Here is an 11,457-nt window from a genome sequence, read left to right as displayed (position 1 = left end):
TATTATTTCCCTTCTACGCGATGACTTTATGTTTTATTTGTATTATTTTATTATTTCCCTTCTACGTGATGACTTTATGTTTTATTTGTATTATTTTATTATTTCCCTTCTACGTGATGACTTTATGTTTTATTTGTATTATTTTATTATTTCCCTTCTACGTGATAAATGTTTTATTTTTATTATTTTATTACTTCCCTTCTATGTGATGACTGTTTCATTATTATTTTATTATTTCCCTTCTACGCGATGACTTTATGTTTTATTTTTATTATTTTATTATTTCCCTTCTACGTGACGATGACTTTGTTTAATTTGTATTATTTTATTATTTCCCTTCTACGTGATGACTTAGTTTAATTTTTATTTTTTTATTATTTCCCTTCTACGTGGTGACTGTTTTATTTTTATTTTATTATTTCCCTTCTACGTGATGACTTAGTTTAATTTTTATTTTTTTATTATTTCCCTTCTACGTGGTGACTGTTTTATTTTTATTATTTCCCTTCTACGTGACGATGACTTTATGTTAAATTTTTATTATTTTATTATTTCCCTTCTACGTGATGCCTTTATGTTAAATTTTTATTATTTTATTATTTCCTTTCTTCGCGATGACTTTAACCGAAAGAATCCCTGCTGCTGCAGTCACGAACAACTTCAAATCGAGACACTTAAAAGTTCAAACCTCAGTCCACAGTCTGTGGCTGCTGCATTGAAGCCGACGCTGCTGATGAGACACCGAAAGTGGAAGCAGTGACACGCAGACACCACGGGTCGAGATTGTTGCCTTTAATCAGCAACGTTGTGTCACTGTGTGTGTGTGTGTCACTGTGTGTGTGTGTGTGTCACTGTGTGTGTCACTGTGTGTGTGTGTGTCTGTGTGTGTGTCACTGTGTGTGTGTGTGTCACTGTGTGTGTGTGTGTCACTGTGTGTGTGTGTCACTGTGTGTGTGTCACTGTGTGTGTGTCACTGTGTGTGTGTGTCTGTGTGTGTGTCACTGTGTGTGTGTGTGTCACTGTGTGTGTGTGTCTGTGTGTGTGTGTCACTGTGTGTGTGTGTCACTGTGTGTGTGTGTGTGTCACTGTGTGTGTGTGTCACTGTGTGTGTGTCTGTGTCACTGTGTGTGTGTGTCACTGTGTGTGTGTGTGTGTCACTGTGTGTGTGTGTCACTGTGTGTGTGTCTGTGTCACTGTGTGTGTGTGTCACTGTGTGTGTGTGTCACTGTGTGTGTGTCACTGTGTGTGTGTCTGTGTGACTGTGTGTCACTGTGTGTGTGTGTGTCACTGTGTATGTGTGTCACTGTGTGTGTGTGTCACTGTGTGTGTGTGTGTGTCACTGTGTGTGTGTGTCACTGTGTGTGTGTCTCACTGTGTGTGTGTGTGTGTGTCACTGTGTGTGTGTCACTGTGTGTGTGTGTGTGTCACTGTGTGTGTGTCTGTGTGTGTGTGTCTGTGTGTGTGTCACTGTGTGTGTGTGTCTGTGTGTGTGTGTCTGTGTGTGTGTCACTGTGTGTGTGTCACTGTGTGTGTCACTGTGTGTGTGTCACTGTGTGTGTGTGTATGTGTGTGTATGTGTGTGTGTGTGTCACTGTGTGTGTGTGTCTGTATGTGTGTGTCTGTACCAACTACAGACAGCAAGTTGGTACAGTAGGGGGCACAGGTGGTGCATCAGCCAGTCATCTCGGTCATCTCGGTCATCTCGGTCAGTCGACCCGTGGCACCTGCTGGGTCTGCCCCGTGACCTCCTGCCAGCGGGCGTTCGACACTTCACGTGGCAGCCTCAAGGTGCACATGGCCTGGCACAAGCGTCGTGGTGACGTCACCGCCACTTAGTGGCGAATGGCGGTTGTTGTGTGTGTCTGTGTGTGTGTCACTGTGTGTGTGTCACTGTGTGTGTCACTGTGTGTGTGTGTGTCTGTGTGTGTCTGTGTCTGTCTGTGTGTGTCTGTGTGTGTCTGTGTCTGTGTGTGTGTCTGTGTCTGTCTCTGTGTGTGTCTGAGTATGTGTCTGTGTGTCTGTGTGTGTGTGAGTGTGTGTCTGTGTGTGTGTGTGTCTGTGTGTGTGTGAGTGTGTGTCTGTGTGTGTGTGTCTGTGTGTGTGTGAGTGTGTGTGTCTCTGTATCTGTATCTGTGTGTGTGCCCGTGTGTGTCTGTGTGTGTCTGTGTGTGTGTCTGTGTGTGTGTGTCTGTGTGTGTGTGGGGGGGGGGGAGTGGTGGCGCAGTGGTTAGCGCTACCCTACCAACCCGCCAGAGACCAGAGATTCCCGCTCACGGCCACCACCTGGAACCCCGGTCCTGGGTCCTCCCCCCTAGGTCGACTCAGCCTCAACTGAGTGACCTGGTGTGGTGGGGTGTGTGTGGTAGTAAACTTTGACACGGTCCTTCAGAGGTGCTACTACTTGCTACTACAAACATCCACTTGCCCCAACAGTTCGTCACAGGCTATACGGGGGAGCTTTGCCTTTATATATATATAAATATGTACACAAGCGTAAATATGTAATAGGTGCTCGCTAACAACACTTGCCACCACGGTGTGAGTGGGCTACAAGGGGGACCTTTGCCTGCGTCTGTGCATGCCCCCGTCTCCCCGAGTCTCCGCGCGTCTCCTTGAGCCTCTTCACGGGCGGAGGGATACAACCTCCCTCATCACCACCCGCTCCTCCGCCAGCGTCAACGTCCGCCAGATAAGCTGTTGGGTCTGCAACAGAGCGTGAGAGAAAGTAGTTCCGGCTGCGTGAGAGAAAGTAGTTCCGGCTGAGTGAGAGAAAGTAGTTCTGGCTGAGTGAGAGAAAGTAGTTCTGGCTGAGTGAGTGAAAGTAGCTCTGGCTGAGCGAGTGAAAGTAGTTCCGGCTGAGTGAGAGAAAGTAGTTCCGGCTGAGTGAGTGAACGTAGTTCCGGCTGGGTGAGAAAGTAGTTCCGGCTGAGTGAGTGAAAGTAGTTCCGGCTGGGTGAGAGAAAGTAGTTCCGGATGGGTGAGAAAGTAGTTCTGGCTGAGTGAGTGAAAGTAGCTCTGGCTGAGCGAGTGAAAGTAGTTCCGGCTGAGTGAGTGAAAGTAGTTCTGGCTGAGTGAGTGAAAGTAGTTCCGGCTGAGTGAGTGAAAGTAGTTCCGGCTGAGTGAGAGAAAGTAGTTCCGGCTGAGCGAGAGAAAGTAGTTCCGGCTGAGTGAGAGAAAGTAGTTCCGGCTGAGCGAGAGAAAGTAGTTGCGGCTGAGCGAGAGAAAGTAGTTGCGGCTGAGCGAGAGAAAGTAGTTCCGGCTGAGTGAGAGAAAGTAGTTCTGGCTGAGTGAGAGAAAGTAGTTCCGGCTGAGTGAGTGAAAGTAGTTCCGGCTGAGTGAGAGAAAGTAGTTCTGGCTGAGTGAGAGAAAGTAGTTCCGGCTGAGTGAGTGAAAGTAGTTCCGGCTGAGTGAGTGAAAGTAGTTCCGGCTGAGTGAGAAAAAGTAGCTCCGGCTGAGTGAAAAAAAGTAGTTCCGGCTGAGCGAGAGAAAGTAGTTCCGGCTGAGCGAGAGAAAGTAGTTCCGGCTGAGCGAGAGAAAGTAGTTCCGGCTGAGCGAGAGAAAGTAGTTCCGGCTGAGCGAGAGAAAGTAGTTGCGGCTGAGTGAGAGAAAGTAGTTGCGGCTGAGTGAGAGAAAGTAGTTCCGGCTGAGTGAGAGAAAGTAGTTCTGGCTGAGTGAGAGAAAGTAGTTCCGGCTGAGTGAGAGAAAGTAGTTCCGGCTGAGTGAGAGAAAGTAGTTCTGGCTGAGTGAGAGAAAGTAGTTCCGGCTGAGTGAGAGAAAGTAGTTCTGGCTGAGTGAGAGAAAGTAGTTCCGGCTGAGCGAGAGAAAGTAGTTGCGGCTGAGCGAGAGAAAGTAGTTGCGGCTGAGTGAGAGAAAGTAGTTCCGGCTGAGTGAGAGAAAGTAGTTCTGGCTGAGTGAGAGAAAGTAGTTCCGGCTGAGTGAGAGAAAGTAGTTCTGGCTGAGTGAGAGAAAGTAGTTCCGGCTGAGTGAGAGAAAGTAGTTCTGGCTGAGCGAGAGAAAGTAGTTCCGGCTGAGCGAGAGAAAGTAGTTCCGGCTGAGCGAGAGAAAGTAGTTCCGGCTGAGCGAGAGAAAGTAGTTCCGGCTGAGCGAGAGAAAGTAGTTCCGGCTGAGCGAGAGAAAGTAGTTGCGGCTGAGCGAGAGAAAGTAGTTGCGGCTGAGCGAGAGAAAGTAGTTCCGGCTGAGTGAGAGAAAGTAGTTCTGGCTGAGTGAGAGAAAGTAGTTCTGGCTGAGTGAGAGAAAGTAGTTCCGGCTGAGTGAGAGAAAGTAGTTCTGGCTGAGTGAGAGAAAGTAGTTCCGGCTGAGTGAGTGAAAGTAGTTCCGGCTGAGTGAGAAAAAGTAGCTCCGGCTGAGTGAGAAAAAGTAGTTCCGGCTGAGCGAGAGAAAGTAGTTCCGGCTGAGCGAGAGAAAGTAGTTCCGGCTGAGTGAAAGAAAGTAGTTGCGGCTGAGTGAAAGAAAGTAGTTCCGGCTGGGTGAGAGAAAGTAGTTCCGGCTGAGCGAAAGAAAGTAGTTCCGTCTAATAAGAAAGTAGTTCCGGCTGGGTGAGAGAAAGTAGTTCCGGCTGAGTGAGAAAGTAGTTCCAGCTGATAAGAAAGTAGTTCCGTCTTATAAGAAAGTAGTTCCGGCCGAGCGAGTGAAAGTATCTCCTCACCGGTGTATGGATGTGCCGGGTGATGGGGCCCCTCCAGGGGCGGAGGGGCGCTGTCGGAGGGCGTGGAGTGAGGAGGCCACGAAAGTAGTCCCTTCCGCCTGGGTCTCCCCCGCTGATTTAAGGAGAGTGGGGAGGGAGGGGCGTGTTATGCAAATGAGATGTTAATTAGACACCGCGTCATCCTCATTAGCATATGCAAATGCATGCCCTGCTGCGGAGGGATCTGGTAGGAACACGTTGGGTTGTTCGGTCAATGGCCTGCAGGGTCAGAGGCGGCGTGGTGTATACAGCAAATATGCCGACTGTGAGGGCGGGACACAAGCCGGTAGTGAGTAGGTGAAACGTTGAGTTTTATAAGGGCACCATGGGGTGAGCAGCCCCTCCCCACCCAGCCCCACCCAGCCCCTCCCAGCCCCACCCTTCCCATCCAGCCCCACCCAGCCCCACCCCACCCTCCCCTCCCAGCCCCACCCCTCCCACCCAGCCCCTTCCCCACCCTCCCCACCCAGCCCCTCCCCACCCTCTCCTCCCCACCCAGCCCCACCCTCCCCACCCAGCCCCACCCAGCCCCTCCCAGCCCCATCCAGCCCCACCCAGCCCAACCCAGCCCCACCCTCCCCTCCCAGCCCCACCCCTCCCACCCAGCCCCTTCCCCACCCTCCCCACCCAGCCCCTCCCCACCCTCCCCTCCCCACCCAGCCCCACCCTCCCCACCCAGCCCCACCCTCCCCACCCAGCCCCACCCTCCCCACCCAGCCCCACCCTCCCCACCCAGCCCCTTCCCCACCCTCCCCACCCAGCCCCTCCCCTCCCCACCCAGCCCCTCCCCTCCCCACCCAGCCCCTCCCCTCCCCACCCTCCCCTCTCCACCCAGCTCCACCCCTACCATTTTTGGATGCACGACGGACGGACGGACGGACACAATAATCCCCTGTGGGCTGCTGTATAACCAGGCGGTTCTTACCAGTATCATCATCATCACCAATAGCCGCCACTCGCCACTGAGTGGCAGTGACGTCACTATGGCGTCTGTGCCAGGCCAGGTGCATGAGGTGGCTGGGCATGCGGTCATCGCATGCCCAGCGCTGTCGTCCGGTGCCACAAGGAAGTAGGGGGTTGTTTTGCCACACACACACAGACACACACACAGACACACACACAGACACACACACACAGACACATACATACACACAGACACACACACAGACACACACACAGACACACACACACAGACACACACACACACACACAGACACACACACACAGACACACACACACAGACACACACACAGACACACACACAGACACACACACACACAGACACACACAGACACACACACACACACAGACACACACACAGACACACACACACACAGACACATACATACACACAGACACACACACAGACACACACACACACAGACACACACACAGACACACACACACACACAGACACATACATACACACAGACACACACACAGACACACACACACACAGACACACACACACACTCTCCACAACACCTTGCGGCGGGCTCCCACAATGCACTGGGGCTCCTCCCGGCTCAGCACGGGGGGAGGCGGGGAGGGGCTCCCATGATGCACCTCGCCCCCCGCCCCCCGGTCACGTGACCCCGGCGACTCGCTGTGATTGGTCCCCGCCAGTGGGCGGGGCTCCCAGCGCAGCCGCGACTCGTCCAGGCGGATCCGAGCGCAGTGATTGGCCGATGGGCGGGTCACGTGACCTGCGGCCCTCCTCCAATGGGGGTGCAGGATGGTAACGCTGTGGGGGGGGAGGGCAAGAGAGGGGGGGGGGGGGTCAGATTCTAGGCAAAAGCAAAGGTCCCCCAGGTAACCTCTAGCAGGCGGTAGGGGCAAGTGCTGTTAGCATACACACACACACAGACAGAGGTTCACCAGGTAGCCTCTAGCGAGCTGTAGGGGCAAGTGCAGTTATCATACACGCACACACACACACTCACACCCACCCACTCACCCACTCACTCACCCACTCACTCACCCACAAACACACCAAAACACTCACCCACCGACACACCCACCCACTCACCCACCCACCCACTCACCCACACACTCACCCACCCACGCACCCACCCACGCACCCACCCACGCACCCACCCACCCACGCACCCACCCACGCACCCACCCACCCACGCACCCACCCACCCACCCACTCACCCACCCACCCACGCACCCACCCACCCACCCACGCACTCACTCACTCACTCACCCACTCACCCACCCACCCACTCACACACCCACCCACCCACTCACTCACTCACCCACCCACCCACTCACCCACTCACTCACTCACCCACCCACTCACTCACCCACCCACCCACACACTCACCCACCCACCCACCCACCCACTCACTCACTCACTCACCCACCCACCCACCCACTCACCCACCCACGCACCCACCCACGCACCCACCCACCCACGCACCCACCCACGCACCCACGCACCCACCCACGCACCCACCCACCCACCCACTCACCCACCCACCCACCCACTCACCCACCCACGCACCCACCCACCCACGCACTCACTCACTCACCCACTCACCCACCCACCCACTCACTCACCCACCCATCCACACACTCACCCACCCACCCACTCACTCACTCACCCACCCACCCACCCACTCACTCACCCACCCACCCACCCACCCACTCACCCACCCACCCACCCACACACTCACTCACCCACCCACTCACCCACCCACCCACTCACCCACTCTCCCACTCATCTACTCACTCACCCACCCACTCACTCACCCACCCACCCACACACTCACCCACCCACCCACCCACTCACTCACTCACTCACCCACCCACCCACCCACTCACCCACCCACCACCACACCCACCCACTCACCCACCCACCACCACACCCACCTACCCACACACTCACCCACACACCCACCCACCCACCCACACACCCACCCACCCACTCACCCACTCACCCACTCACCCACACACCCACCCACACACCCACACACTCACCCACCCACCCACACACCCACACACTCACCCACCCACCCACTCACCCACCCACGCACCCACTCACCCACCCACGCACCCACCCACGCACCCACCAACCCACCCACTCACCCACCCACTCACCCACCCACCCATCCACCCACTCACTCACTCACTCACCCACTCACTCACCCACTCACCCACTCACCCACCCCACCCACTCACTCACCCACCCAAACACCCTCACACCCACTCACCCACCCACCCACCCACTCACTCTCACCCACCCACCCACTCACCCACCACCCACCCACTCACTCACCCACCCAACACCCTCACACCCACTCACCCCCCACCCACCCACTCACCCACCCACCCACTCACCCACTCACTCACTCACTCACCCACTCACCCACCCACTCACCACCCACCCACTCACTCACCCACCCACCCACACACTCACCCACCCACCCACCCACTCACTCACTCACCCACCCACCCACCCTCACTCACTCACTCATCCACCCACCCACCCACCCACTCACCCACCCACTCACCCACCCACCCACCCACACACTCACACCACCCACCCACCCACCACCCACCCACCCACCCACCCACTCACCCACTCTCCCACTCATCTACTCACTCACCCACCCACTCACCCACCCACCCACCCACTCACTCACCCACCCACCCACCCACTCACCCACCCACCCACCACCACACCCACCCACTCACCCACCCATCACCACACCCACCCACTCACCCACCCACCACCACACCCACCCACCCACACACTCACCCACACACCAACCCACCCACCCACACACCCACCCACCCACTCACCCACACACCCACCCACTCACACACCCACACACTCACCCATCCACCCACTCACCCACACACCCACCCACTCACTCACCCACCCACACACCCACACACTCACCCACCCACCCACACACCCACACACTCACCCACCCACCCACTCACCCACCCACGCACCCACTCACCCACCCACGCACCCACCCACCCACCCACTCACCCACCCATCCACACACCCACCCTCTCACCCACCCACCCACTCACTCACCCACCCACCCACTCACCCACCCACCCACTCACCCCCACACCCACTCACCCACCCACGCACTCACTCACTCACTCACTCACCCACCCACCCACTCACCCACCCACCCACTCACCCACCCACCCACCCACCCACCCACTCACCCACCCACCCACCCACCCACTCACCCACCCACCCACTCACCCACCCACCCACCCACCAACCCACCCACTCACCCAACCATCCACACACCCACCCTCTCACCCACCCACCCACACACTCACCCACCCACCCACACACCCCCACACCCACTCACCCCCACACCCACTCACCCACCCACCCACTCACCCACCCACCCACTCACCCACCCACACACCCACCCACCCACACACCCACCCACCCACACACTCACCCACCCACCCACCCACTCACTCACCCACCCACCCACCCACCCACTCACCCACCCACCCACCACCACACCCACCCACTCACCCACCCATCACCACACTCACCCACTCACCCACCCACCACCACACCCACCCACCCACACACTCACCCACACACCAACCCACCCACCCACACACCCACCCACCCACTCACCCACACACCCACCCACTCACTCACACACCCACACACTCACCCATCCACCCACTCACCCACACACCCACCCACTCACCCACACACCCACCCACTCACTCACCCACCCACACACCCACACACTCACCCACCCACCCACACACTCACCCACCCACCCACTCACCCACCCACGCACCCACTCACCCACCCACGCACCCACGCACCCACCCACCCACTCACCCACCCACCCACTCACCCCCACACCCACTCACCCACCCACGCACTCACTCACTCACCCACCCACCCACTCACTCACTCACCCACCCACCCACTCACCCACCCACCCACTCACCCACCCACTCACCCACCCACCCACCCACTCACTCACCCACCCACCCACTCACCCACCCACTCACCCACCCACCCACCAACCCACCCACTCACCCACCCACCCACTCACCCACCCATCCACACACCCACCCTCTCACCCACCCACCCACACACTCACCCACCCACCCACACACCCCCACACCCACTCACCCCCACACCCACTCACCCCCACACCCACTCACCCACCCACCCACTCACCCACCCACACACCCACCCACCCACACACCCACCCACACACTCACCCACCCACCCACCCACTCACCCACCCACCCCACCCACTCACTCACTCACTCACCCACCCACCCACTCACCCACCCACTCACCCACCCACCCACACACTCACTCACCCACCCACTCACCCACCCACTCACCCACTCACCCACTCATCTACTCACTCACCCACCCACTCACTCACCCACCCACCCACCCACACACTCACCCACCCACTCACTCACTCACTCACCCACCCACTCACCCACCCACCCACCCACCACCACACCCACCCACTCACCCACCCACCACCACACCACCCACCCACACACCCACCCACCCACTCACCCACCCACCCACCACCACACCCACCCACACACTCACCCACACACCCACCCACCCACACACCCACCCACCCACTCACTCACTCACTCACCCACCCACCCACCCACCCACCCACCCATCCACACACCCACCCTCTCACCCACCCACCCACTCACCCACCCACCCACACACCCACTCACTCACTCACACACCCAACCACTCACTCACACACCCACCCACTCACTCACACACCCACCCACCCACCCACTCACTCACTCACACACCCACCCACCCACCCACTCACTCACACACCCACCCACCCACTCACTCACCCACCCACTCACCCACCCACTCACCCACCCACACACTCACTCACCCACCCACTCACTCACCCACCCACTCACCCACCCACCCACTCACCCACTCACCCACTCATCCACTCACCCACACACTCACCCACCCACCCACCCACCCACACACTCACCCACCCACCCACACACTCACCCACCCACCCACACACTCACCCACCCACCCACACACTCACCCACCCACCCACACACCCACCCACCCACTCACCCACTCACTCACCCACTCACTCACCCATTCACCCACACACCCACCCACCCACACACCCACCCACCCACCCACTCACTCACTCACCCACTCACTCACCCACTCACCCACACACCCACCCACCCACCCACACACCCACCCACCCACCCACTCACTCACTCACTCGCCCACTCACTCACCCACTCACCCACACACCCACCCACACACTCACCCATACACCCACCCACCCACCCACACACCCACCCACTCACTCACCCACCCACCCACCCACTCACCCACCGATCCACAAATCCACCCTCTCACCCACCCACCCACTCACCCACCCACCCACACACCCACTCACTCACTCACACACCTACCCACCCACTCACACACCCACCCACCAACCCACTCACTCACACACACACCCACCCACCCACCCACCCACTCACCCACCCACCCACCCACCCACACACTCACCCACCCACCCACTCACCCACACACTCACCCACCCACTCACCCACCCACCCACCCACTCACCCACACACACACTCACCCACCCACCCACCCACCCACCCACTCACTCACTCACTCACCCACCCACACACTCACCCACCCACCCACCCACTCACCCACCCACCCACTCACTCACTCACTCACCCACTCACTC

General features: G+C 57.9%; 1 long non-coding RNA gene across 1 annotated transcript; it reads right to left on the bottom strand.

Moving 5' to 3' along the window:
* Window positions 1-837: 837 nt before the first annotated feature.
* LOC144955519 (uncharacterized) lies at window positions 838-6,669 on the bottom strand. Its single transcript, XR_013641705.1, has 3 exons — window positions 6,191-6,669; window positions 4,667-4,778; window positions 838-2,703 (listed from the first exon to the last, which is right to left on the bottom strand). It is a non-coding gene; the product is annotated as an uncharacterized LOC144955519 (long non-coding RNA).
* Window positions 6,670-11,457: the final 4,788 nt, after the last annotated feature.

Source organism: Lampetra fluviatilis, unplaced genomic scaffold (assembly GCF_964198595.1).
Source record: "Lampetra fluviatilis unplaced genomic scaffold, kcLamFluv1.1 SCAFFOLD_960, whole genome shotgun sequence".
Classification (NCBI taxonomy): Eukaryota; Metazoa; Chordata; class Hyperoartia; order Petromyzontiformes; family Petromyzontidae; genus Lampetra; species Lampetra fluviatilis.
This window is presented reverse-complemented; position numbering and strand designations above follow the sequence as displayed.